The following is a 26218-nucleotide window of genomic DNA, read 5'->3' on the forward strand; positions in this document are numbered from 1 at the left end:
TAAACCAGAGCTACGGAGAATTGAAGTTGAAATATTTAGAGTAGGAGAGTAACAATTGTAGTAGATGAGGCAAAAATATATAGGATGAAATTATAGCCTGATGTTAGAGATTGAACCAACAGACCAGGTTATAAGGAGAAGTTACAGATGAGTTGGCAACTGTTGGTATCAGTTTTTCCCTCCAGAACTTAGACCCATATCTAAGACTCCTGAGCCTTGCCATGTATTGGTCAAACCTAAATGCATGTCAAATCCATGGGCAAAACTTTTCCCTCTAGGACATATCTGTCAATTTGAATGCCAGAATTCCACAAAAGGTCTCTGATTTTTATATTAAAATAAAGTTGTTGAGGAAGAAAAGTTAAAGGCTCAGAAGTAGAATGGCTCATGTAACCCTAATTTTGCCATTTGAACAACACAGGAGTCATTGATTGCAAGATCACAGCTCATTTTTTATCTATGAGACATTTTAATCAGGACAGAAAGTAGACCTGCTTATAGGACTTTTTTTTCTAGTTGCAAATTCTGGAAAGAGCAAAGTAATCAAGCAGAAAGATAAAATATTATCTCATGCTTAAGACAACAAAATTCTCGTGAACTGAATGAACTGAATCCTAACCTCACTTCTGCCACAGGATTTCTGCATAACATCAGTTTGGTAGATTATTTTTTGAAAAGTCAGATATACTATGTAATACTATAAGGCTCAAGGGGATTGAAATAAATTTGATTTCAAGAATTGTTTTTATTTATGTTCATAAGCCTCACTGTGAACCAGTTTCATGCACTAACTTTTTGCTCGTGTGTGCCCTCTGCAAAAACCCTCTTTACCATGGTAGTAAGCAACACTGGGATCTTTATAAAAGGTCATACGATATCATGTATTGGGGAAAAGAAAAATAACCTCATTAATCAGACTAGATGTGAAGTATTATTGCTAGTCCTATCTTCTGGTCTTCAAACACTTCCAATGTAGAACATTTGCCTTTCAAAGCATGAGGGGCATCTGAAACTTTTTATTCTTTCTCTCTACAAGTCAATGCCTAGAATTCTCCTGCAGGTTAAAAGATCAAGAGTTAAATCTGGCTTTGAGACAATCTTTAGGAAGCTTCTGCTGTACACATACAGATATCATACCTATGGCTTAGAGTCTGCATCTATATAATGGAATTAACATAATCCTGGCCCTCGTACACAAGGTGCCATGGTGAATTAACTTCTTTCTTGTGTGAAGCACACCAGTGCTATGGTAATAAAGAACACCGGAATAATCTTCAGTTCTCCCTTCAGAGAGTATTAGGACAACGTGCAATCAACAAAGCATGGCACTGCACAGTATACAACCTGCACAAAATAACAAATTAAGGCTGTAATGGCAGCATTTTAGCTTCTTTTAAGCTGACGTTGCCTACTGTGTGAACTCTGGCCTCTGCAACCTTAATGTATTATTTATCAAGGTAATGTTTTTATAAAAATATAAAAACATTTACCCCATGTGCCCAGGTAGCCAAGAAGGCCAATGGCATGCTGGCTTATATCAGAAACAGTACTACCAGCAGCAGCAGAGTGGTGAATACTTACATCTAGCTGTATCATAAGGTTTTATTTGTGGCCCTGTCTCAATAGAACTGCAAAGACCATGTTTATGACAAAAAAGAAAAGATGAAACAGCTTCTGAATATCTTGCAGCAGCATTAAGATACTGGAAAAAGTAATGACTTCCAAGGATCCTGGCTGCTTCATCAACAGCTGCACTTAATTTACCCTTCTTTTAATTAGTAGTGCTTAAAAACCTATCAGCTGACATTTCTAATTGACAACATACACTGTGATTATAAACTGATTAAACTCTGTGATCTCATGACCCCTTGTAAATACTTCTGTCCCCTTTTCAATATAAATTAGTCAGAATTATTTCCTGTTCATCTATGTTGTGCTGTTTTATTCAGCTAAATTTGAACTCCTAAACTCAACTGCCCATTCATTATCATTATCTGGTCACTACAGCAGTTATTTCTGTTCATGTTTCTGTATTTACTAAAGCAGTTGGTCTGATTGAATTTGGCCTAAAAAAAGCAAATAGTGGTAGATTTCTGTTAGCAAACACTTTCTGAAGTACAGCTCCACAGAAATATTGCCCACAGGCTTCCAGTTGCCTATTTGCTCAAATATGGATAAACTGGTACAGCTTGAAGTAGCTTAAAACCTCTCTCTTAAAGCTAGCCAAGACAGCTTCTCAGGCACCTCTTTGAATGCCAGGCTTCTTTGGCTAGCTTTCATCTTAATTCAGAGAGGATTACATCTAGCCCCTTTAATGACCTTTTTCTGTGAGTATCATAGAATCGAAGAATGCTTGAGGTGGAAAGAGACATCTAGAGACTGTCCACTTCAAGAAGGTTAATTAGAGCAAATAGAGTGTCCAGTCAGACTTTGAGTATCTTCAAAGGTGGAGACTCCACACTCTCTGGTCAACCCATTGCAGAGTTCAGCCAAGCTCAAAATACAACAAAATATTCACATGTTTAAGTGGAATTTCCCTTATTATGTACTGTTATGTTCATCAGAGTCTGTTTCAGGTGGATTTCAGTGGATGCTGGTGGGCCTTAGTGCTTTTGAGAAAAAAAGAGCAGCAGGTCGCTTGCCTGTTACTTCAAATCAGAAAAGCATGTTGCCATATGCTTTTCTTCAAATATTTTATTTTCACATCAGTGAAAGTTTAACAGAAGGCAGAATTTTCAAAAATCTCAATAAATGATGGCCCTAGTTTTCAAAAGAAACCAAGTTTCACTGGAAGAAAAAAAAAAGTATCAGCCTTTATATAGTGCAATGCAACTTTTACACTCCTGTTGTAATTTCATGCAAATTAATTTAGTATGTAGCTAATCTATAGCTCTTATTAATAAGTGTGAATCTCCTACATCCTCAGTTCGTAGAATACAGGCATTTAAATTGAGAAGCCATTGTCAGAAAGAAATGCTCTTTTCTAAATACAGATTGTAGAATTTCACTTTTGTAATGCAAATCTGAGACTAAGCAGATTGAAGGTCAGGTTCTGAATATAATTATGGATACTATAATTAAGTCATGAAGAATATTGATTTGAATTTGTGGATGTTCATTTCTGATTTAGTTTTAAACTTCTCTGTAGGCCATATTCTTTAAAATTAATCTTTCATCTCTCAGAGATAATTCACGGAAAAATCAATTTGTAAAAGAGTTTTTTCCTTTCTCCCCCCTCTCTATTGCTGCCTTTTTTTTTTTCTTTATACTGGTGTGCTTTCCCATGATGAGAGTTTCAATTTAGGAAACAGAGTCCTACCAGGAAACATAAACAGTAATTGTATAATCAAGACTAATGGCAAATTGCAAAACACTTCAAATTTTTAAAGTAAACTTATTCTTTATAACTACAAAAAATCTTAAGAAACGGCAAGCTATATTGCAAATCCTACTGCAGAAGAGAAGACAATGCCCAATTCACAGTATCTCTCAATGAATTTTCAATTTGCCTGTACTACATCTGCTTTCTTTATACAAAGCTGCTATAAAATAAAGGTTACAATTAAGTGGTAAAGGAATGCTTGAAACATTTCTAGAGTGGCAAAATACGGAATATCTAGAACAAGGATTTTCAAATCTCAATCCTGTCCTCCTTTACTTTCCTCTACCTGCCTGCCAAAGAGTTCATCCAGATTGAGACGAGTGAATAATGTATGCTACTTGTTAGGTTGTTGGGTTTACATAAAAATTGGTTTACTTGAAACACACCAGTAGAAAAGCTTCATCAGTTTAGCAAGTTTGTACTCTTGCAGTATCTGATAAATGCCAAAGTTAGCTTCTTGCAGTTGTAGGGATGGAGAATGAAGATTTGCAAGTGGAGTCCATAAAGACACTAGACTCGGCGAAACCAGAAGTCCAACAAATCAAATTTCTTGTAGAAATACTGGGTAGATTTTTACTTTGTATTGGATAAAAAATGCAAATGCCACCATTTTTTACCCCTGGGTTTTTACCCCAGGTGCCCAGCCTTGAATACAATCAATGCACTGGAGTTCCTAGTTTTCATCCCTATTCTCTCCTGCATAGATCTGATGGGCAATAACCAAGACCTGTTCTATTTTCTCTTGATCACATTATGAGCCACACTGGATATTTGACATTTTTTCCTGTTTTCAGAGGCAAAGTCATCTAAATTACTCCTGTGTCTTGCCTAAATATGCTAGGACGAGAGATTAACCTTATGAGACCTTCGCAGCTTGCTCAGATACTAGCTGAATTTGGTCCAGACAACTTCAGTTTACACACTGAGCAATCCAATAGACCCCAAGCCATGAGAAAATGTAGAAAGTTAGGCAATAAGCAGCAGATCTGAGAGACAAGTAAAGAAATAGTGAACATAAAAGGAGAAATTAGACATGTGGAGTGAGTTGACTGAAGACATTGATATAAACATTGGGTTTCTCTGTTTAGAATCGTTACGTGGAAATGAAAGATTTGTATTACATGCTTTATTGATTATGGCAAGAGGTCTAGCCTTTAAAAAGTGAACTGGAATTGTAAAGGAAGGCTGATTTTAAAACCTTAAAATCGTAATGCTAAAACAAATATGTTGATCTTATAATAGCATGAAAAGAGAGCTTAAATTTTAGGTCTTCACTTTTTCAGGATTCTCCAGTACTTGCTGAAACAGTATTAAAAAAATTAAAATAAAAATCTGTTCTTGTATTTAATTGTTTTCAATATCCCAGAATAGAACACAGAGGACATCTTATGCCAATTTTCTGACAGTCACTTGGCACAACAGTAAACTCTCACTGGTTTCTGAATAAAACATGTGCCCATCCTGTAGTTCTCAAACTTCACATTATGTCAAGTGCTTGAAATTTAATGGAGAATGTTAACTGCACTCTGTCTGCTTGCCCGGGCTTAAGCTAGTTAAGTAATTTTTAATTCATTTTTGACGACATATTTATTTGTATCTTTGTATTACAGCTGAGGGGACTCTTCAGAAATTCCCATCTCTGAAAAACAACATTGTTGACAGCCTGTATGTGGTCAAGAAAAAATAGAGTGAGTGCCTTTTAATACCAGAACAGAAAAAAAGAAGGACCCAACCCTGCTTGGAAAGAAGAGGGAGAAACTGGGACAGAAACAAAAAGTTTGCATTTTCTTTGGGCCCATAGAGACTAGGTGCAGAAGCCAAATATACAAATTCTACAATTCCTAAGTCAACTATAAAGCAAGATTTATTTATTGGGAGTAATGGCAAAAGCAGAATATCCCTCATGGTCTCTTGATCTTCAGCAGCCCCTCAGAAATTCAGTTCTTTCATAACAGAGCTTGACAACAGGCCTAACAAAGACCATTACCCTGTAACTGCAGCAAAAGTTTTGTAAACATTAAAACTCCTACCATCACTTCCTCTACATCCCTCTTTGCTCAACTACCAGTGCATGGGTCAGAACTTACATTGGTTAAGCACTTTGAACGTGTTATTTCTACAACCTCAAGGAAAGAGATCACAAAACTTCAGGTCCTACTCGTGCTACCTTTCATTCGTTTTCTGGTGGGATTTCAGCCCAGGTGACTCCTCTGACTACAATTGCATTACTGTCTTACAAAGAAAGGCACAATTTACAAATGTCTTTGTAATGTAAAGACAGCTTTTCAAGGTAATACACAAAAAAAAATCTTATGGGCAAAAGCTAAATCCAGAATTCCCAATACCTACACCTACAACTTTATTCCCATCTAGCATTGAAATCTTTAGTGTTATCTTTGCTTTGTATTTATGTACAGCTTGATTTTTGCTACATCTTCTACAAGTCAGTACATTTTTAAGTCTAGAACATTCAGTATGAACACCCTAAATGTAAGTAAAAAATTATCAGTACTACATGTAAATCTTATCGGAATTTTAATCTCCATAGTCTATTTTCAGAATAGAAAATAATTTACAAGAAAAAGCAATACAGTCATCTACAGCAGGAACTCCAAATTACTGGGAACCACTCATGGATTACAGAAGCACACAGAGTGATAATAAGAATGCATCTGAGTCAAAGCATAGGGCAGAGCAGATTTAGAATATTTGATTACAGACTTCTAGGGTTTTTAAAACCTTTGGACATCAAGACCCTTATAAAGCTTTATGGAAATGAGTAGGGTTGATTTGTTATATTGATTTGAGTGAATTCAGAAAAATGTTGTGACAGTATGTCCTCTCTACTACACTCTACCACCTTCCTTCCCTATCAACAATCTCCTTTGACCTGGCCTTGCAGACAAGGCCTTGCACAGGTGGACAACGAGCAACAGGACTAATAACATTCTCACTAAGACAGATTAACAACCTCAAATCTGTCTCAAACTTGGGGGTCTAAAAGAGCTGATAGCAGACACCTGGTTCAACACCTGAAGATCAACTGAGCACATGCCTGAAAAGCAACCTGTGACTATGAGTCAATCACCTTACCCCATAAATAGTGAGCAGCAGGTGACCCTCTTTGAGCTTCCCTGTATAGCAGCTAGTTGTGTGGTAGCAGCTTCTCTTGAGCAGGGACATCTCTTGTAAGTATACCTCTACAGAAATCCTTTATGTCTTGATGTCAAGATGCCTTGCCCTACAGATCTGCAGAAAGTGACTAATTGTTTTAGGCTTTGTTAAGATTTTACTTTTGATTGTATGCTTCGTTGGCTTTGCTAAGATTATATCTTAAGTTGATGGTGTATGTATAATCCCTTAGATGTAAACCATTGGTAAAAACTAGAGCCAGGAGTAGATTCAGCTCTTATCTTTGTGGTTCAAGGTGTTCAGAAAGCAAGGGGGTCTACTCTGAACGCTATGAGTCTATGGGAAGGTCTCCTATGTGTGTTTGCCTTACTTTATAAGCAGTAAATAATGAAGTGCATTCAGCCATCCTTAATCTTCAATTGCTGTTAAATCTCTATGTTATATCTATATTATGTCAATAAATACGTTCTTGCTTCTCTCTTAGGAGTGCAGTAAAGCATAATTTGTTCCATCTGTGACAATAAGGTTCTTGACTGATGCTATCAGTGATAGGAGACAGGAGTTGGAAAGCTCTCTTGAAGGAAAGACAATGAAAGTGAGGCTTACACAGTTGATGGCAGTGTTCTTTGTGTCAGTAAGCTGGAACCTTATGTAGAGCAAGAATACAAACCATCAGGCTTTCTTGCTGTCTCAGAGCAACAAGATCTAGCAATCAGCACCAAAGGATAAATTGCATGAAATTCAAACTTTGAATGAAGTTCAGTGTGTATGTTTTTTCCCTGGAAAAAATAAAAAAGTATATGCACTCATGTAAGGAGAGAGGGGTGGTTGGGGAATTAACTACAGAGAGGAGCTGTTATTTCTTCCTGCAAGCTGAAAGGCAATTGCCAATATCACTGTCATTTTTGAAAGTTTATTTTGTCCCAAGACTGGCACAAGCACACTTAAAGAATTTGAGAGCAGTCTGGAGAATTCTTTCATGTTAATCCATTTGGATGGATGTCTGAAGATTCAGCTTCTTCTCCAGCTCTGTGTTTATGTTATGCAACGCTGTCACAATTCGAGAGACTTAGAAACCCTGGACAAGGTCCCTTACATCTACATTTAAGTTAGCAAAACTTTCTTTAGTATGCAGAAGCCTTAACCAAAGATAATGGAAGAGAGTCAAAACAAGGAAATAAGTGCTCCACTATTCAGTAAATTAGTCAGTTATATTGAACAGGGTGAATTAGATTGCTTAAATTGCTATATGGTAAGAGAAATCTGAGAAATAATAAAGCCTATTTTAATACTGTTCTTAAATACAGCATAGAAACACATTGCCTCAGCTCATATCATTTCTAGGACTTGTCAGAACACGACGTTTCTTGTTATGGATTATATGAAGATTGAAGATATTTGCCTCCATTTAAGCAATAAGAAGGCATTTATTTGCACATTAGTTCTCATTTGCCTTTTCCTAAAAAGGAAAATACCAAAACAGTGTGCTAAATACCTATATAGATATGAGTATGGCAATCCAGAAGAGAACACAACCTGGGCATTGAAGCACTAGCCCAAGGGGAAAAAAGTATTACTTCAGTCTGTAGCTCTTGAATAAAAGAGGGAATGACAATCCTTGCTATTCTGGAACACCTGGAAGGAAAGAGATAAAGCCCTTGATACAAACAAGTTTAATGATACTTACATAAGGTAACAAAACAGACCTATGCTGATGAAATGGGTGATTACTGACAATGACTTGGATGCTAATGGTATAGAATGCATCTCTAAGGCATAGTCAAACATCTAGGCCAAGTTAACTTCCAGCTTACTCTTATCATATCAAAATAGCAGTAAAAATTTCCTGGTGATTCTTTTGCAGAAAGTAGAAAATATGAATCTGAGGGAGATAAGTAACTCTGGATTCAAAAAAAAGGTTGTTGAAAGGAATATGTGGATTGGACAAGACTCCAAAATATTATTACTCCTGTTGTTTTTACTTAACGTCTTGAAGAGTGAACTTTCTGAACATTACATAAGGAAATAGAAGTCATTCATTCTACTTTGTCCAGGCGAATTTTATGGATAGGGGAAGAAGTCTGATAACTTGAGATCTTATTGCATGAGGTAATATTTCAAAGCCTGATCAAGTAGTAAAGAGCAGCAAAAGTGGAAAGGAAGAAATAATACAAGCTGCAATACTCACAGCTATACACGGGAATAGTTTGTACTTATTTATTCATACTGAAACCAAGGCTATCATTCCATCAAAAATAACCTTAAGAGTTCTGAATCATAGAAGCTGAAGAGCTTTCCTAATCATGAGACCCAGCCAAGTCTTCAAGCTTATTGTGTTTGGGAACAATGTCCACTGGGAAATGCTGCAAGTATGTGGAGGGAGCACATGATTTAAAGAAAAAAAAATTCTAATTCACAGTCAAGTATTACAGGTCATCTGAGCTGAACGTTTTACTTGGCCTGTTTTCAAGTACTGTCACTTTTCCTTCATCTTTGCTCGCTGGTAAGAAAGAAGTTTAATATAATGGGTTTTCTTTCCAACTTCAAATACAGTTGTCCCTGAAGTAGTGAGTCATAATAGTTAATATGTTAATACACAAGCTGCTGCTTATTCATGCACCATGTCATAAAGCGATGGTACGTCTCACACCTTCAGAAAGGAAGGAGTGATTCTCCTATGAATATAGAATCCTTCATCAAAACCAGTGATCCTCAAATTCATAGAACAGAATGACATTGTTCACGTCAGTGAGATGTCATTTGTTATTTCTTATTATATCATTAAGACAAGCACCGAAACTGCTCAGTAAGTGCATCAACTGGCTGTCCTCCCCAACTACATCACTGCAAAACTGTGAAGAATAGAAGTTTTGATGAAGATGGAAGAAAGCCCTGAATGGTTCAGTGTTGCCAATCTTTTACTGTCATCACTACTGGCACAGGAAAGTATTTGAAAGGCAAATTCTGAAATAGTGAAAATACAGCTCATAATTTTAGCACAGTCTTATATAGAGATTCTTGAAATTTACTTGGACAACTTACTTAAAATTCTAGGGGAGTTTTGAAGATGGAAGTCTTGACTGCTTTTCCTACACTTCAGTCACATATTCTTTCCTTTGGAAACACATATGTGCAAGGCGCCTGAATTCTAGAGATTCCCAAACTACTTCAGACAGCACAGAAAAACTCAGTTTGATGCTGAGATGAAATATTGTCCTGAGTCCTAAAAGAAAAGCTAGAGCAGTGCTACACACAAGCAGTGCATTCCACGGGTGTAACTAAGATATTTTTTGTCCTTGGTTGGTATGGCTTGTCACTTCTGACTGTGGGAGATCTGTGGTGGGTTGTCTGGCTTGGGTAGGGATATCAGGACCTTCTCATACTGTAAAACTACAACAAGGAGGGAACTGATAACAAGGGAAGTGCTGTCTTCCTTTTGTACGTTTAGTAGATAGCATCACAGTAACATTCCTCATTTTCTATGACATTCGGAATATGGTTGTATTACATTCTAGATAACATAGATGGAGATAAAGTTCCCACTGAACATACAAGCAGGCTAACCAACATAAAAGAATGTAGAAAATTGCTGATCAAAAGCTCTTCTTGTGGTATAAAGATCTGAATGCTGTCTTCGGTAGCTGAGTAAGGAAAAAAAAATCAAGAATTTCAGGTTTTGAATGTAATGAGATCTAGTTCCTTATTTTATTATAGGTATTGTTGGTAGGACTTAGATGGCATAAAATAAGAATTAGATATTAGATATCAGAAGGTGAACATTTTATGGAATATCTACTTCAGGAGTCTTAAACTATTTTTTTTCATGATGCTAATAACTTCCAGAGCTGATATATTTTTCCTTTGAAGTTATAGACTCTCCTAATAATGCTCAAACACAGCGGGTAGAAACAAGATGATGGGGAACAAAATAGTGCTGCAAGTTTAAATGAAATCAGATTAATTATGAAGTTTAGTTATTTGAATTAGAAGGAAAATAAAGAAAACACCCACACCTCCATGAGATTTGATATGAGAACAACTTGTATGAAACAGCTATAATCCGATAATATTATGTATAGCACAGCATTTACTTTTATAGGTCCTGTCCAGAGAATATTGCAATAAATAATAAATATGAAGACTAAACATCATGTTGTATTTCAGTCTTAAATACATAAAGATCAAAACCCATGGATAATGGTAGCGATAGAGACAAGTTTCTGTTTAAAGGTAAATGGCAATCAGCTGAGACTTCTTGAAATGCATAGACATGAGTAAATCAATAGGAAAATTCTCAATCCATTATTTTTTAAATGAAGTTTGATCTGTGCCAGTTATACTTCATGTCGATCTATACAGGGTTATGCTATGGAAATACAAACAGAATTTAATGAGCTATTTGTTTTCCATTTATTAAGTGGATTTTTGTGCGATACCACCTGGAAATAGTGCACTGGGAACTGTGACAAGGCTCTGCTTAGGTTGTGTGCTTTAACCAGCTGCAAAATACAGGAAAAAAAACCGAAACCATTTAAAATGAGTAGGAACAAGAATGTGAAAAGCATCTGAACTCATATTGCATTTCAAACAGCGAAAGAACCAGATTATTCTATATTAAAAAAAAAAAATGAGAATCTTTCATCTCAGCAAGGTCATGGTTTAGATTCAGCCTTCATTATTTCAGATGGTTTGTTTGTGTCTGAAAGAGGTGTGAGGTGCAATTTGGTGGTGCTGGCTGGTGTAGATGGTTTTAACCACTCCCTTAATTTAATACCAAAACTATCATAAAATAACCCCCTACTATCAGTCTTAAAGCAGAGATCAGCTCACACAGCATTTAAGCAATTCTCCTAACATGGCATAAGAATCTTGTCAGTCAAACTGAAGCAAAACAGAAGAAACCTGTAATGCACCTCTTGTATCGCTGCAGATTTCACCATACCTCAATTCAGAGGCCAATTCGTCTACAATTTCACATGCATTAAATTCATTCTTGAAATGTTTGCAGATTGAGTTTTTCCAATTTATTTTTTTTTTTCCAGTTTCAAAAAGGATGTTGTTAGTGGCCTGAGACCTTACATGCTAAGGTTTTTTCAAAACATATTTTATGGTTGAGTTATTGCAGACCATTTAAATTAAGGATTTATAATGGAATTGCTGAAACAACCTTAACTCCACTTTTTTGAGTGACATCATTATAATTATGAGAATTTAATGATTTCAGCTTTAGCTGAACTGTTTGAGAGTGTAAGCAAACAACCACCAGCAGTGAGTGAGAAGAAAGTAGTAGCAGAGCTGGGTAAATACACTCATGGGAACCTGAAGGAAATTTCAATAGGAAAAAATATCAAGAATATTTCAGACTATAAATAAATACCATCTTAACTTCCTTTTTGAGTGAAACAGAATAAAGAGTCACGATACCATTACACAGTCCTCCTCTTCCTTTATATAAAAAGCATTCGAGAACATCCAGAGAGATACAGGATGTGTTTAAACTAGAGACCAACGAGTGACTCATCAATAAGATAAAAATAAATTTAAACTGAGAAACAGGAGCTTGAGAGAAATGGGCTCAGCAGTGAATAGGAGACAGAAAAATTAAGAGAAAAAATAATTAAAGGAAATAAGTACTGTTACCAAACATGTATTTCCCTTCTAGCATTCCTTCCTATGCCAAATATTAGCTTGAATGTTGCAGAATGCTGTTAAATTTAAAAGTCAATATGCGGTTTATCCTGTTGTGTTTCGTCTTGATTTTTGCACTTAGTTAATCAGTGGAAATGTGGAATATCAACAGATTGCACAGTGGGAGACTCATCACATCTTCTATCTCTTATTTCAGTATCCAATTGATCCACTCATTCTAGACCAAGATCTTTCAGGTTAGTCACATAATTTGAATAAGTGACCTTCTGTGACTGAGAAAGAAATGAAAAAGTGCTGCACTGAAAACGCTGTCCCACAGTGTCACAGTACTACACTTATTTGTGCACTTGTCTTTAGTGTAACAGGTAGGTCCATATGAGGTCTACAAATAACTTCAGTGTTGTCAGTGTGAGTGAACAGCAAAACATAAAAATGAAGATATGCTGAAGGGCTGTGTAAGTTCCCTAACTAGAGCTGAAGCCAGTATACAAATACAAATGTTAGCATCTCTTGAATTTCAGCAAAGCAGAAACCAGAAAGGTTGACATCATAATAATATTTCAGTGACAGCTCTGGGAATCAGAGCACAGTTGGTATAAAACTTGACTTTCTTATAGCTGAAGGAAGTAAATGATACTCATGATTGGTTGTGTTTTAAAAGAAGAGAAAACAAAATGCTGTCTGCATTTAGGTGTTTACTACACTGGTACTGATGAGAACACAATAAGTAAGAACATCCAGAGAGGTTTTTGTACATTTTGTTTGCTGACTATCGCTTAATTTTCGTCTTATATTTCTAAGCAAAAACACAACAAGAAGCTTCTAATTCAAATCTATTTTTAGTATACCACACAACTGCAATGAAAGGCCTCTTGGAGCCTCTCTGACATGTCTCTAGGTTACTCAGAAATAAAGAAATAAAAAATTGCAAATGTTGACCAACGTATCGATTTCAATTCTTATATGCATCTTTGACCAGTACTCTCAGAAATTTGTTTCTAGTGAAAAACGAGTTACTGATGTTGTTTAATTTCATTTCAGTCACATAATTTTCCATTTTAATTGTGCAGATACCTCTTTTGTGATGTATCTGTCTGCAATTTCACACTCCCCCTTCATGCTTTCAGCTAAGCATTTAACATGTGTAATGCTTTCAAGAATTCTTCTCAGATAATATCACCTTCTTGGAGAATACAATGTATGTATTCATAGTTACTAGATCAAATAACTTTTTTCCAACTTGATTTTTTTTTTTCATTTCAATACTCCCAAAAAAATTTTACATAAGCCCAACAAATAAATGTGTGTAATATACCTTGTGGTATTTCAACAGATATCCCAATCTTCTTAGATCATTGGGGAATTACACTACTGATAGTTCCCCAGAAGCTTTTAGCACTCGATTTTGAACCCTTCAGACAGAGAGTTGTATCATTGACTTCAGTGATTGTAGTGTCAAATCTAAGCAAAGCCTACTTCTGCACCTACTTGGGCAGAAAAGGCTTCACCCTAAAAATATTCAAGCTGTTCCCTAACTCTGGAAATCCCTAAACTCTACGATTCTTCATAAAAGCACTTTATATCCACAGTTTTTCTTTTTTCTACATACTACAGCATCTTAGTATTGACCAGGCTGACTACATGCATCTGTCTCATATCTAAATTTAATCAGAATCAAAAATTAGATTTCTCTGCTGCCTTTGTCAGTTCTAGCCTTTATTACAAAGACAATCAATATATTTTGCTGTGGGAGATACAGGATAATACTTAAAAGCTGTTCTCAGAACAGGCATGGGAAATAGTACTTCTTTGCCAGGTTGATTCCTTTGAACTGTCAGAACATAGAGGTTTCTCCTGCTCCACCTCACTGATCTATTGTATCTTGAATTCTACCTTGCTCAGTGGACTAGGTGCAACAAAAGTCAATGACGTGTAAGTAGAAATTCACTCATCTCTTGTCTCCTGATTTCTTAGGTTAATTGAAGCATGCATATCTGAGTTAAAGCTGGATCTGGCTTCAATGATGGAGTAAAGCTAGAGCTATGTTTTAACTGTGAGGAGTGTTCAATACTAAAGTGCTAGCTGCACTAAGATCACTCAGGAACTGTACTGAGGAGAGACAAGTTAAAAAGATAAGCTAGGTAACTATTGTCATTTGGGTAGCTAAACATGTAGATAATTAGAATGTTAGTATTATTAATTCAAAATCAAAAGATAATAGTATTTGCAAGAGGAGTTCACTGGTGGCAATTGAATGCAAATAACAAAAAATATCCATAGAATCGTAGAATGGCCTGGGTTGAAAAGGACCACAATGATCATCTAGTTCCAACCCCCGCTATGTGCAGGGTCGCCAACCAGCAGCCCAGGCTGCCCAGAGCCACATCCAGCCTGGCCTTGAATGCCTCCAGGGATGGGGCATCCACAGCCTCCTTGGGCAACCTGTTCCAGTGCCTCACCACCCTCTGGGGGAAAAACTGCCTCCTAATATCTAACCTAAATCTCTCCTGTCTTAGTTTAAAACCATTCCCCCTATCGCTACCTATCCTTATATATAGCCATTCCCGTCCTGTTTATACGCTCCTTTCAAATATTGGAAGGCCACAATGAGGTCTCCCCACAGCCTTCTCATCTCCAAGCTAAACAAGCCCAGTTCCCTCAACCTTTCCTCACAGCAGAGCTGCTCCAGCCCTCTGATCATCTCAGTGCCCTCCTCTGGACCCGCTCCAAGAGCTCCACGTCCTTCCTGTGCTGGGGGCCCCAGGCCTGGACGCAGTGCTGCAGATGGGGCCTCACAAGAGCCGAGTAGAGGGGGACAATCACCTCCCTCTCCCTGCTGGCCACCCTTTTTTAATGCAGCCCAGAACACAGTTGGCCTTCCGGGCTGCAAGCGCACACTGCTGGCTCATGTCCAGCTTCTGGTCCACCAGGACCCCCCAAGTCCTTCTCCGCAGGGCTGCTCTCAAGGAGATCTTCCCCCAGTCTGTAGAAGTACCTTGTACTTGGCCTTGTTGGACCTCATTAGGTTCACATGGGCCCACTTCTCCAGCCTGTCGAGATGCCTTCCCTTCCCTCCAATGTATCGACTGCACCACTCAGCTTGGTGTCCCCTGCAAACTTGCTGAGGGTGCACTCCATGCCATCATCTGTCATTGATGAAGATGTTGAAGAGCACCGGTCCCAAGACCGACCCCTGAGGGACACCGCTTGTGACCGGCCTGCACCCTGACACAGAACCATTGATCACAGCCCTTTGGCTGCAACCAGCCAACCAATTCCTAATCCATCCTTCAAATCCGCACCTCTCCAATTTAGAGAGAAGGATGTGGTGAGGGACCATGTCAGAGGCTTTGCAGAAGTCCAGGTAGATTACATTCATTGCCCTTCCCCCATCCACCGAAGACATCACTCCATCATAGAAGGCCACCAGACTGGTCAGGCAAGATCTGCCCTTGGTGAAGCCATGCTGGCTGTCTGGAATAATCTTTTTGTCTCATATGTGCCTTAACATAGCTTCTAGGAGGATCTGCTCCATGATCTTCCCAGGCACGGAGGTGAGGCTCACTGGCCTGTAGTTCCCCGGGTCTTCCTTTCTCCTTTTCTTAAAAATGGGAGTAATGTTTCCCTTTTTTCAGGAGTCCAGGACTGAGGACTTAACCAGACAACCATGATTTTTCAAATATAATGGGGAGCATCTTGGCAACCACATCCACCATCTCTCTCAGAGCCCTAGGATGGATATCATCTGGCCCCATGGACTTACATACATTTAGTTGCACAAGGAGGTCTCAGACTTGTTCCACTGTTGCAGTGGGACTGAATCTGTTCCCCACACCCTCACCTAGAGGTTCAGACATGGGAAGCCTGACCACCTGTGAAGACTAAGGCAAAACACTCACTGAGTACCTCAGCTTTTTCCATGTCTGAGGAAGCCAGCTCTCCATTACCTTTTATCAGAGGGGGAACACTATCCATGATCTGTCTCTTCCTGCCTGTGTACCTGTAGAACCCCTTCTTGTTATCTTTCACATCCCTCACCAAATTCAACTTCATCTGTGCCTTGGCTTTCCTAATCCTATCTCTACGCATGCAGACAACAGCCCTGTATCCTCCCAGACTACACAATCCTGCTCCCACTTTCTGTATATTTCCCTCTTTTCCATCAGTTTAAGCTGCAGGTCCTCGCTCAGTCATGCTGGTTGCCTGCCTCCCCTGCTCGACTTCTTCTGCTGGGGGATGGACAGTCATTGTGCTCTCAGAAGGGTGCTTTTAAAGAGCTGCCAGCTCTATTCTGTGCCCATGCCCTTAAAGGCAGTTTCCCAGGGAATTCCATTCAGCAATTCCTTGAGCAGCCAGAAGTTTGCTATCCTGAAGCACAGGGTCCAAGGACTATAGAAGGTGATGAAAAAGTTCAATATGGTGTATAATTCACACTCCTCCTTTTGTTTCATTCTTATTTCAATGTTAAACAGAGAGGACATTAATATTATCCCCTGTGTGTTGTTTTGAGCATGTAATTCATTTTTCATCCTGTTTTTCTTTGAATGTTTCTGACCCAGCGATAAGCGAGTTTGATGAACTACAAAATGAAACCTAACAATTATTTCAGTAAGTCAAATTATGACTAACATTACTATCTGATTTTAGCCAGATTTTTCTTTCTATTGTTTTATAGTTAGAACGCATAGTGACCTTATGGGGAGTTTTAGCTGTGCTGGGAAAGTCAACATGAAAATTATGAGTAATTATCTGGGCATGACGTTCTGTCAACATTTGCCTAGGATGCTGTTCCTAATATAGTTTCCTGTATTTCTAGTAATGTCACTTGCTTATTGTCTATATCAATTTTTCCAGATATAAAAATGCACATACACAGATGTCGATAGGAAAATTGCAGAGACATTAGTACTTCAAATTACACCTCTATTGATATTGACTATGAATATGAAAATAAAACACCACTGAGTGCATTTCTTTGTCACAGAAATGGCTATGTAGCCCTTTACTCTTTAAACATTTTCTATTTCTAGTTCTACAATAATTGTCTACTGAAATAAGTCCCTGAGTACTGGTACTAATTGATACATATTTATTGTTGAAATGATTTTTGTTCATTTTCATCATATTTGAAACAAAAAGTAGATGAGATTACATGTGTTGCAATAATGTGATAACATAATGAAGACTTGCTTTCCTTTATTTTTCTTAATTGTACTTTCTCGATTAAAAAAATCACTAGTTTTATCCCGTTTCCTAATGAAATTGAGTTCTTCATTTTCATAAGATTGCTATGTACATATCATACTGTGATATACAGATTATAGAAGTATGTAAAATTGTATATGAATTATATGTAATATATATACAGAGGAGTTATATATTAAATATAGTCTTCCTCAAATTTGTCATTCTAAGACTAAAATGAATTTCTTTTTTGCCTATTCTTGTACTAGGAAAATGCTATGTTAATCTACTATAGGAGAAACTGATAATGGCAGTAATTCAAAGCAATCAAAAGAAAAATAATACAATAAAGAAACATAATATAATCATTGCTTCTCAAACTGTTCAAGATAGTTAAAATATTTGCATTAAAATGTTAGTATTTACAATACTATATTAGATATCTAATTTAAATATTTATAAATACTTAATGTTTAATGCTTAGTTAATATATTTAATATTTAATTTGAGTATTTGCTGATTAGCACTGCTGAGCATGCAGAAATTTGTCTCATATTTTCCTGGGGTAAATATTTAACTTGGTTTCTTTCTTTCCTTTCTCAGATTCTAAGGCTTCAAATGGAAAGTATGCACCCAAATTGAAATTACAAAACCAGAAATGTACTCAATTCTTCAGAAGTTTTAGGAATACGCAGAAAAAAACAGTTACCTACATTTTCACCAGAAATGCTTCTGTGTAAAATTCTGCTTCAAGGCCTGGCTAGTTATTGCTCAAGTTTGAACAGATAGACTCTTCAGCTTCCTTTAACTGCATGCAGCTCAAGGTGTGAAGAAAGCCCCCAGCCCTTGCCACAAGGAGTAAGTAACGTAAATTGCTTCAGCACTGACTGGAGCCAAGAAGGAAATGTGGTCTGATCTCAGATGAGTGCCCTAACCACTACACTATAGATTCTCTCTGGTCCAGTGATTTTAATTATTCTGTGGAAAGCCAAGCAGGAGGTAGAGAGAGTGCCTTGTGCCAAGCTTGGCAGCGGTACGCTGTCTGCTGCACTTTGCCATCAGCTCGCTTGCAGCCTCTCAAGCACATGGGTGATTGCATTCCTTCTATTCTCAGATCTCTAAGTCTCTTCGTATCGAGAAACCTTGAGCATCTAATTCTGTTCTTCAGATGCAGAACGGACGTACTTGCTGGACTTGCTATCCTATAAGATCCTATGTTTAAAACATCTCCACTATTTACACAACTTGAGGTTCCTTTGTTTTCCATGGCCTGCACAGAAGGGTCAGGTAATATACCAACACTATAGCAAGCCTGACTTCGAAGAGAAAAGGGAAAAACAGAGAAAATGAAAGCAGTAGTAGTAAGGTCTCAACATTACTCAACATCAAACTAGCTATATAAACTTGCTGATATGTGTCGTTATATTTTTTTTTCGCACTTGAGACTCCCATGACGGCCATCTGCTTCTGTTGCATTTCCTGAAAGCTGTTTGTTCCAACAAACACGAGTGTGAATGACAGTTTTTATATATTTATTCAAAGAAATTAGTAGAATAAGTATAATTAGTAGAATAAGTATAATCCGTGTTCTCAAGCTTGTTGGTTAAGTGATGCCAAAGAGCAAACTTAAAACACAGGGCAGTTTACAGTTCTCTTAATACAAGGTAGCAAAGACTCATTTGAATTCTTGTGCTGTTTCTCCTTTTCAGAAGTTTGCAAACTGTAAAAATGGATGATAGACAAGCTTTACATCTTGGGTAATGTGTGATTAAATTATAGCCATTTAAACTAAAATACATGAAGATTATCACTTTGGGATGTTTGCTAAAAATGTCCTCTTTTCTTTCAGAGCTATCTATGTTTAGTCTGAAATGCATAATACCTCCAAGTCCTTTACCCAAAGCATACAGTTCCTGCTGTAGAACACAATAACCAAGAAGATAGATCACACAGGTGAGGAACCACAACCAATTTACAAATAAATAGAAGGAACAGGAATGTCTTTTGCAGAGAGACGCTCAGTTCACAGCGTTTTGTCTGAAGGAGATGGTGAAAGTTGGAAAGTCAAACATGCCTCTTTCCCAAGAACTGGGATTTCAACAGAATATAAAATGTGTTTACATATTCGTCTGGAGAACCTAACAAAGAATACTGCTGGATCTTCAAAGCTCTGCTGTAACAGTTATTCAATCTAGACATTAGAGCATTGTTTTGACAACTTTTCTGCTGTGAAGCGGATGAAGGAAGTGCTGTGTCACAATTCAAAACTAAACTGAGAAATACAGATTATCCTTCCAGTTTGTTTGAAATCTGTGAGTGACATATAAGTAGAATGTTTTAATTAAGAGCTTTACCTTAGCAGTGCTATTAACAAACGCCACATAAAGCGTTTATGGAAAATCAAATTAGAGCTATTATACTTCTTATCCAGAGAGCCCTCTATTCAGCAATCTCTAATCTTTCCACTTTGGCATTAAATTTTACCACTGGACACCTCTGAGTAGATAGAGATACACTGAAATAATGATACTACATCAATTTTGGATTGCAGTTTGTCCTTCCATTAGACTGTCATGTTTACAGCATTTCCTAGTTTTTATCATAGTTCATTTGGGGAACAAGGACAACTTCTGTTCTGATCTAGGACTTCATGCATTCCCTTGAGCCTGATTGTTCACCTCCCTTCTGATTCGATCATAACACTGAAGAAAGAGCAAAATCTACTACCTTGCATGAAAGCATTATATATCTATATTTTTTTTTTGCCTCTGTTTATGGACATGGGATGTTGGTAATACTCAATTTGTGTTATGTTATTTGTATGCTTAAAATATGGGATGCGTATTAAATCGAGCTCTCTACTACTACACAAAAAAATCAGTCTGTTTGACATCTCTAAATATCAGAACTGCAGTAACATTTTATTTTCCAGCTAAACATGTGTTTAAATACTGGGAGCCTGGCTTCTTTCCAACACTCATTTTTATTAAAGCCAGCTGTGAAGCAATTATTGAATACACTAAAAATGGCTCTTGAGAGTAGGACAATATGAGTTTTGTCCAATATTGATTAACACATTGAGTTTTGACTAAATACACCATTTTAAGAGCTCACTCTGCTTTGAGGTAGAAGATCTGAAAAACTTAAGGAACATAATTTCTGAGAACTGCGTGGATCTAGGTCAAGGGCTGATTGCAACAGAAAGTACAGACATAACTGAGTATGCTTTTTCCTAAATAAATAATGTGCTTTCAAATACTAATAAAGGCAAAATAATGGAGAAAGCACAAACAAGGCAATTCAGCTTGACAATGAAAATGCGCAATGGAAAATACAGTCTATATTGCACATGCATGTTATATATAAATACAATTTACATAATTTTTAAGTTTATTTTATGGAAGTAGAACGTCTCCTTTCTTTCAGATTTGTAACCCAGCCATTCTGACAGAGATGTTAAGTATTTCTGATGGATTTCCCACTTTCTGTATGCTTTTCAGGCACACTTGGATGTGTATTTTTTACCATACGAACTTCTCACGTGTTTGCACAAACACCTGAGGCATTTAGATGACATATAAATGACAAATAACTGTATCTAGGAGGACTATGGTCTAATTTTAACTTCTTTGTATTTATTCATATTTTCAAAAAACTAAAATTCACTATTCTAGCAATAAGACTCTATTCGATTCTACATTTGCATACTAATGGACAAAAGTATTTAAATTCCTACAGATATCTGTTGGTTGCTGGCTTGACGCAGCCCAGCTGCTCCCTGTTAAAAATGGTGATTAGAAATTAATATAGCTATCCCATGCATTCACAGCTTGAGATTTGTAATATATAAAGAACAATCATTCCTAAAGGGGCCTTGCTTGTGAATGCTGTATTTAATTAATGCCCAAGGGAAAGAGCAGAAGAGGAGGAGGAAAAACACTGCAGCTGAATTTATTCCGCAATTGTAGCAACGTTAAACACTGCATGCCAGATTTAATGGCATGTATTCATCTAGCTAGCAGAGTGCCTTACTCAGAACAAATGGTGCTGTCTGCCTTGAGGAGACGAGGATTTTGATATGAATTTAGGAGTGTGGAGTAGATTTCTATTTTATTTTCTCTATTGACTTATGCTAGGCCTGCCATAACAAACACCTAAGCTCCTCCACTTATATAGTTAGCTTTGTGCCTGGGATATAAAGATTTTTTTTCACTTGTAGCATGTCTCTAGCTTTGTGATGAGGAGGAAGCCATGCAGTAGCAATCTGTGAGAGTCATACCAGCCATTTAAGTTGAGACTGACACTTTCTTTTAGTGCCTGGCTGCTACTAGTATGTGTGAGAAGGTGCCTGCAACAGCTACAGAAAGATCAAACACACTAAAGTAAAAGACTGAAATCCTCATGTGCACCCTAGAGAAATGGCTCTGCATTAAAAGCAACAATTTGAATATTGCTGCAGAGATTAGAAATGTTAAAAAGTATATGTATATAAAGCCAACAAAATGCTAACGTACCATATAGTTCTTTTTTGGTACATTAGAAAGCATTTTCATGCACATCAAAGATTACCCACTGAGAGAATCCCAAAACAGGCTCTGCTTGGACTAGAATTTGCAATGGGAGGAACACAAGAAGACCACAGTAAGATCAGGTCAGATCCAGTCTGCTGTTTGGTAAACCAGAAGAGAAGCTCCAGATAAAATTGACAGGTGTTCAGAAATAAGATCTTGTGTCTACTGCCTCTTGTCCTAGTACTAGACATGACCAAAACCAGCTGGATCTGTTTTCTTTACACTCACCTTTCAGATATTTGTACATATTGATAAGATCCTCCCTACCATTGTTTTTTTTGTTTGTTTGTTTGTTTGTTTTTGCTCATTATTTTTTCAAAGCTGGTCTGCTAATTGAGAGTTAAACAGAACACTAATCACAAAGGTTCTTTCATCTGAGCAAGAGCATATTTTATTGAAATATGTTCTAATTATGAGCATTCAGGCCCAAAAATGTATTTCTGATCACACTGGTAAAAAATTCCCTCCATAAAGAAGGAGAGATAATGTCCATACAGCTATTACAGCAATAATTTTTCTATATATAAATACAGAAAGAGTAGCACGTTAAACATCAGACTAAACTGTTGTGCTATTTAACCTTCATCTTTTAACTATGAATAATGTAAGCACACGATGGGAAAGTGCTAGGGATAAAACAATGCAGAGAGAGATGAAGACAAGAAGGCATCTTTAGGCCATCCATATTAAATGGCTGAACTATGGGTACTCAGTGTAGCAGTGTGCACCTCTGGAAGACTCTTTTCATGAGGCCATGTGTCCCTGGACATGTCTTTCTGCTCACAATAGAGCAGCCTCAGTTTCTGGCTTCTTGCAAGCTGCAGTGACTGAATATTATTGCTAGGTTGCAGTACATTTATTTGTTTGTAGGTGCCATGCCAAAGACTTTTGTCTTTTATGCACAGTTTTAAAGCAGGTGTACATGAGCAGTATTCAGTCTGAAGCAATGCTGTGGTGTTGGTTCTTCTCCCTGTTTGTGAATGTTATGGTAAGTTTGCTTTCCATCTCAAGATGCATTTACACTCTAGCTAACTCTATTTATTTCCTTTACTTGTTTCAGGGCTTCCAAGCTAGTTTCAAATTTCTGCTTCAAGATTAATGCAAAGATAGCATGGGGTGACATTCAGCTTCAGGCAAATTATCTGTGCCATAGAGCTCAAGATAAAATACCTGTGTGCATCCTTATCAAGGATCCCTTCCACAGCCCAGAGCCTGCACTGAGCTCTGCATTACCTCAGATTCACTTGTTGTCTTTGTGAGCTGCACTTGCGTCTTGGCTGCGATATAAAAATATCCTCAATGTCAGCTTTCAGAAGCCATCTGCTTCCTGCAGCAGAGAATGAGTGTTTGGGATCCGGATTCTTGAGAGTAGTTATTTTCATGCAGTGGTCATTACTTCGCTTTACTAGTTAAGTTTGTGGGCTGCTGTAGATTTCTTGCCCTTCTGGAAAAAGCTTGATTTTTTTGTTTTCTCCTGTTTCTCGTTCAACAAAACTGCTAACTCACAAGCCCTGATGTGCTGTGGCATAGCAGACGGCGCTGTGATTCATTCAGATGCTGACAGTCACTCAAGAAAGCAAATGGAGGATTGCTCTTTGTGCCTGAGATTCCAGATCTTGTATCTCAAAGACCTTTGAAGCTTCAGGTCTAGTTATACCACAAAGTAACTCCGATATTTTTTCATTTGCTTTTGGTTAGCTAGCATAAGCAGTTTCCATAATATATCAAAACCAAAACAATGTCCTAGCAGTGCTATAGAAGTGTAGCACTTCTATAGAAGGGAGGCTTATCACCATGAGCAAGAAAAAAAAATGTTCTGACAGTCACTTAGAAAAGAGAGCAGATAGCTATATTTAATTTCTGAAAGTCTCAGTTGTGACGTCACCCTCAAATAACCATAACACAGCAGCAATGAGATATGCAAGCTTAAAGTACAAGCAAACCATTTCTGGACTTATATTAGTTGCGTTCTGCATTTGTCCTGTGTTAGAAATTAATAACTTTCTGGCAGCTTTTAGAGGAAGATTTCCCCATTTTTCTGAGATATGTACCATCTTGCATAGAGATACTGCATCAGGAAATGGCAAAATGCCTCTGAAGTTCTGCTTTTCCTTTTTCAGGAAACCTTCATCGTTCTGGTAGAAGAACAATAACGTAATAGAAAGAGTTTATATTCTCTGCAGGGAATGCAAAAACAAATAAAGTGCTTTACATTTCACGTTTTTTTAACTTTTTCCTTAAAAAGCAGTAAGACATCTGTTATATTCTACTTGTCTATTAAAATTATGAAATCTGGTCTTGGAAGAGGCCATTTTCATTCCAAGAGCTCTTTTGCAATTCCTGATCCAACATCTCTCACAAAGAGAAGGAAGCCATTCCAAATCTACAGAACCTCTTTTTTTCTGTATTCAACCACTTTGTTCTCTAGGCTTCGGAAGAAATAGGACAGGCAACTAAACCACTGAGACTGAGAACTGGACTCCCTTACTCAAAATGTTATTAGGAAAAGTAATCTATTGGTACTTACTAAACATACTGGGAGGTTAGGTGATATTTGTGCAATTGCTGTTTATGGGTTGTGGGCTCTACTCATCTTCTGCCATACCAGAACATATCTCAAAAGAACTGTTTAGTAATTGTGGATCATTTGTATAGACTTGAAATGCTATGCTTACTTGCTTTTCTGTATTCTTATGTGACTTAAATGTTACTTTCCTGTTGGTTCGTCAACAGTCATAGACAAAAGTACAGGAATTTAACATGACACAATATGGCTAAGAAAATACACCTATGCATTAAAATTCTTCCAAACAGAAACAATCTATTTTTCAGTACACAAATATGTTCTCAAAAGAAAGTAAGAATAAAAAGAAGAAGAAGAAGGAAAAAGAAAGAAGAAAGATGAACAGCTTTTACCTTTGACCTTCTAATCATGAGGTTCATAGAAACAGCAGATGTTGGCTTAAACTCATGTTAAGGAGATGTTGATTTAAGCTCACCTGCCATTTTTTAAGTCTTCCCAGAGAGGAAATAAATATGTATTATTGTCACTAGGTGACTGTATGAAGTTGCACCTACATGCTTAGATGCTAGTATCTTATTAATCTGCTCAAAGGAAGCGTAGCACAAGCAGCTGAGAGGAATTTCTGAGGGTTCTCTGATGAAACAGAATCAGGCATTCTCACACTTACATAAAAAAAAAGCAGAGCAGGTGACATTTCTGAACTAAAAGGTATCACTCAGGGAAGAAATTAAAGGGCTGCTTCTTGATTAATTTGTGCATTCTCCTCTCCTTTCAGTATTTCTTGTGTAGGAATGCCTACATGTTTTCCTTTTTGAAAAGGGGCAATTTGGCTGATTAAACCAGGCTGCACTTTAAATACGCAACCAGTTACCACGGCAACTGTTTTACTTTGACACACAGCTTATCCTGTTTTAAGTGCTGCAGCCTGTTGTTATGGCAATTTGGAATGCCACTATTTTTTCCTCCCAAAGTAGCACTACACAAGATAATAAGCCCCCCAGTTAAAATGGGTTCAGTAATTAAAAAGCTGCAGTTGATTTAAAATCATGTAGAATGGTGTCGTTTCTCACATTTAAGAAGCTAAACTTGACTGGAACAGAAAAAGAATCAGAGTTCATGAAGAAATAAAAGTAAAGGATTCTATTTTACACCACTGGAGGCAAGGGTATATTGCAGATGCATTTTTTAACAGATGAATCTTCTAGTGAATTTATTAATCACTATGTTTTCTCCTTCATGAAAAGCATTACTTCATGTTCTGCAGATTTCTTCAGGAGGAAAGTCTAAATAAACCATCCCCTAAAGCTCTTAATCTTACAAGCAGAATGAGTATGCTTACTGAAATTTCATTAACAGTAATAGTAAATGATCAGGCTTCTGCTCTATAACAAATATTTTCCAAAAAAAGAAATAAGAAAGAAAAAAAAAAACCAAGAAAACACCATTGCTTAAATATCTTAAGTGTATGGACCTCTTCCTGATGCCACAAACACCTTGCATTGGACACTAAGTGACCACAGACCATGAGCTTCCCTATTTGAAATAGGTGCGAATTCCAGCCCTGCTGCCACAGACATGTTGAAAAAATCCCTAAACTTTGGTCTGCAGAAATATTCAATTCACGTTTAAGCAAGAGCTGCAGTGGTACTGGAAATGGAGAGAGATCTGAGAGGCTCCCAACTATCCAAAGCCTGGGAACAAAAAAAGTGAACAAGAAACTTCAATCCAATTATCTAGACCCAAATAAAAATAGTAGAGGAGCTCTCTGCGTGAGGC

General features: G+C 37.3%; 1 long non-coding RNA gene across 2 annotated transcripts; it reads left to right on the top strand.

Moving 5' to 3' along the window:
* Positions 1–5992: 5992 nt before the first annotated feature.
* On the top strand, positions 5993–20898 carry LOC109367112. 2 transcript variants are annotated; one of them, XR_002113834.1, is made up of 3 exons: positions 5993–6570; positions 17951–18205; positions 19197–20898. It is a non-coding gene; the product is annotated as an uncharacterized LOC109367112 (long non-coding RNA). The 2 variants fall into 2 exon arrangements; XR_004159432.1 differs by lacking the exon at positions 19197–20898 and having other exon boundaries at positions 17951–19135.
* The last annotated feature ends 5320 nt before the right edge of the window (positions 20899–26218 follow it).

This window comes from Meleagris gallopavo, chromosome 4 (assembly GCF_000146605.3).
Source record: "Meleagris gallopavo isolate NT-WF06-2002-E0010 breed Aviagen turkey brand Nicholas breeding stock chromosome 4, Turkey_5.1, whole genome shotgun sequence".
NCBI classification, from domain to species: domain Eukaryota; kingdom Metazoa; phylum Chordata; class Aves; order Galliformes; family Phasianidae; genus Meleagris; species Meleagris gallopavo.